Source organism: Carettochelys insculpta, chromosome 8 (genome assembly GCF_033958435.1).
Source record: "Carettochelys insculpta isolate YL-2023 chromosome 8, ASM3395843v1, whole genome shotgun sequence".
Taxonomy (NCBI): Eukaryota; Metazoa; Chordata; order Testudines; family Carettochelyidae; genus Carettochelys; species Carettochelys insculpta.
Genome location: NC_134144.1, coordinates 22,309,619 through 22,312,584, shown reverse-complemented (window position 1 = coordinate 22,312,584; position 2,966 = coordinate 22,309,619). Strand labels below are relative to the sequence as shown.

Sequence of the window (2,966 nt, the reverse complement as noted above, 5' to 3'; positions counted from 1 at the left end):
GCATTTGTTTTTCTCAGCTCTGCCACAAGGCTGGAGAGAATTAGGGTGAGGAAAATGAGCATGAGGAGAAGCCTCTTCTTCCCATTCTCCTTCCCCATAACTAACTGCGCTGGATGACCAACGTTCATCTGGGGCAGGTCAGAGCCTGATCCAACTGGTGCTGAGCAGATTGAAGGCAGGGAAAACACTCGGTTAGGTTTCTGCCCGCCCCAGTGGAACTGAAGAGTGAATGAATCAGGGTCCTTTCTACTCCCCGAGCCCATAGTTGTAAAGCACAACAGTCTGTGAGCTACTCATGCCCCTTTCTCTGGAGAGTCACTAACAGGCAATTTACCACGGAAAACTCTCTTCAAATGTGTGTTCACTCTTTATGAAAAAGAAACGTGTTCTACTGCCTGCACTGGCTCTGCGCCGTGATCAATGGTGTCAGCATTAATTTGTTGTGCAGAAATTGCCGTAGGTGTGTGACGTGTTCGGGAGAGCTAGCAGCACCAGTGAGAGGCTTGGCCAAGATTCACTCCAACAGTCTGTTTTCTTTGCATCTCAGCTCCGGTAGCCCAGATAACAAAGGCCGTGTCTACACGAGCCCCAAACTTCGAAATAGCCACGCAAATGGCTATTTCGAAGTTTACTAATGAAGCGCTGAAATGCATATTCAGCTCTTCATTAGCATGCGGGCGGCCGCAGCACTTCGAAATTGACGCTCCTTGCTGCCACTCGTCTTGTCCCAACGGGGGTCCTTTTCAAAAGGACCCCGCCTACTTCGAAGTCCCCTTACTCCCATCAGCTCATGGGAATAAGCAGACTTCGAAGTAGGCGGGGTCCTTTCAAAAAGGAGCCCCGTCGGGACGAGGCGCGCGGCAGTGAGGCGCGTCAATTTTGAAATGCCGCAGCCACCCGCATGCTAATGAAGAGCTGAATATGCATTTCAGCGCTTCATTAGTAAACTTTGAAATGGCTATTTCGAAGTTTGGGGCTAGTGTAGACATAGCCAAAGACTGGAGTCTGGCCCTCGTGAGCACTTTCCCACACACATTTGACTTAAAGCCAGCTGACATGCACATTTGACTCATTCTCTTCTGTGACAGGGTATGAGATACCTTTCCCTTATGGTCTGGCTAGCTCAGTTGGTTGAGGATGAGACTTTTAATCTCAGGGGCATGGGTTCAAGCCCTATGCTGGGCGCTTTCCTTCTTGCACTAATGTTCTCAGCCCATTGAGCAATTCTCTAACAGCTGTCCCTGACGTCTTGGCCAAAGCCAGGAAATGTGTGTTCTTGTTCTCATCTCTACTACAAACTGGTATTTCCATCATCTTCAGAGAGTGGAAGAGGATTTTCTTCTCTTCGTTTCTATTCCCACCTGCACCAGGAGGAGAGAAGAAATCCTCTCACCAGCTGACTGTCCCTCTTCAGTGCTCTGTAGCTTGACATCTTTCTGCATTGGCTCCAGGTGGGCACTGGGTGTACAAATCAGCTCCAACTATCCTGGGGATGGTGAGGAAATGAGGAGCTCTTGTTATTCACTTACATAAAGACAAGAGATTGCAGGTTCAAAAGTGTGACGGGAAAAGTGTTATTGGACAGGGGGCAGTGATGGTTTGTGTTAAATGGAGGGATGGAGATTTCTGCTTGGAATGTTCTGATTCTTCATTCCTACCACCTGTCTGGCCAGGGCAGTGGAAAGGTGAGCGTCGGTCACTAGATTGCTCCCACATGAAAAGGGCACATGGGGCAATTTGTAGCTATTTGGAAAGAACACAAAAGGTGCGTCTACACTAGAAAGCAAGATCGAAGTAGCAAGCACAACTTCGAAATAGGGCATGCCACATCTACACATGAGACACATGACTTCAAAGTTGAAATAGATGTAAGAGACGTCAAAACTGCAGTCCTATCAGTAGATGGGAATAGCGCCCTACGTCGACATCTGACATTGATATCGGATGTGTGTAGACATTCCACATCCCTCTACTTCGAAATAGTGGGGTCCGCCATGGCAGCAATCAGCTGTTAGGAGGACTTCCTGGACTGACTCTGAGCTCCATGACCTCTAGGGCTCTGAGTGAGGAGGAGGTGCTCCATGTAATGGGAAGCAAGCAGCGGAATGCAGAAGTGTTCACCCAGCTGGCCAAGAGCCTAACCACCCGCGGTCACCCTGCCCGCACTCTTCACCATATCAGGAGTAAGGTCAAGGAGTTTCATCAGGGTTATGACCGGGTGCAGGACTCGGCCAGCTGGTCTGGGGCTGTTCCCACCATTTACCCCTAAGGTCCCTTCCAGCTCTATGAGATATGTACACTTCCTTGGTAGGGTTTCTTTGGGAGTGGGGGGAGGATGTGGCAACATCTGGATGGCTGAGCTACCAGCACATCCGCCCCCAAAAAGAGATACTGACACAACTACGGAGTTACGTTATTTATTAAGGACTGTCTCATATTCCCATGCATTGCTGCTCTTGAAGTATTAATTTTGTAACTGAATTAGAAAAACTGGCTTTTCTTGCTGTTTTGGTTGCAGCCCCCTGCGCTAAGCTCTAGGGTAGGTAATGCCCCCCTCACTACAGGCAACACGCAGATAACATTCTTTCACTCTTCTCCAGAGGTTTCACCTGGGAACAGAGCTCAATCCCTCCCTTGCTTGAATCCCTCAGACAAATTATCTGTCCCAGTGCTACTCATGGCAGGGTCATTCTGATAGGCAGTGTGTCCAGTTTGCTGTCCCCCCACCTGGCTAATGCACTTCCTCTGCAACTGTAATCAGTGCCAGCCAGCTCACTTGAGCTGCGTCTACACATGCACAATACTTCGAAGTAGCTGCGCCAACTTCGAAATAGCGCCCGTCACGGCTACACGTGTTGGGCACTATTTTGAAGTTAACATCGACATTAGGCGGTGAGACGTCAAAGTCGCTAACCCCATGAGGGGATGGGAATAGCGCCCTACTTCGACGTTCAACGTTGAAGTAG

At 49.3% G+C, this 2,966-nt stretch overlaps 1 non-coding gene across 1 annotated transcript; it reads left to right on the top strand.

Annotated features, from left to right (window-relative positions):
- Nucleotides 1–1,112: 1,112 nt before the first annotated feature.
- TRNAK-UUU (transfer RNA lysine (anticodon UUU)) lies at nucleotides 1,113–1,185 on the top strand. Its single transcript has one exon. It is a non-coding gene; the product is annotated as a tRNA-Lys (tRNA).
- The last annotated feature ends 1,781 nt before the right edge of the window (nucleotides 1,186–2,966 follow it).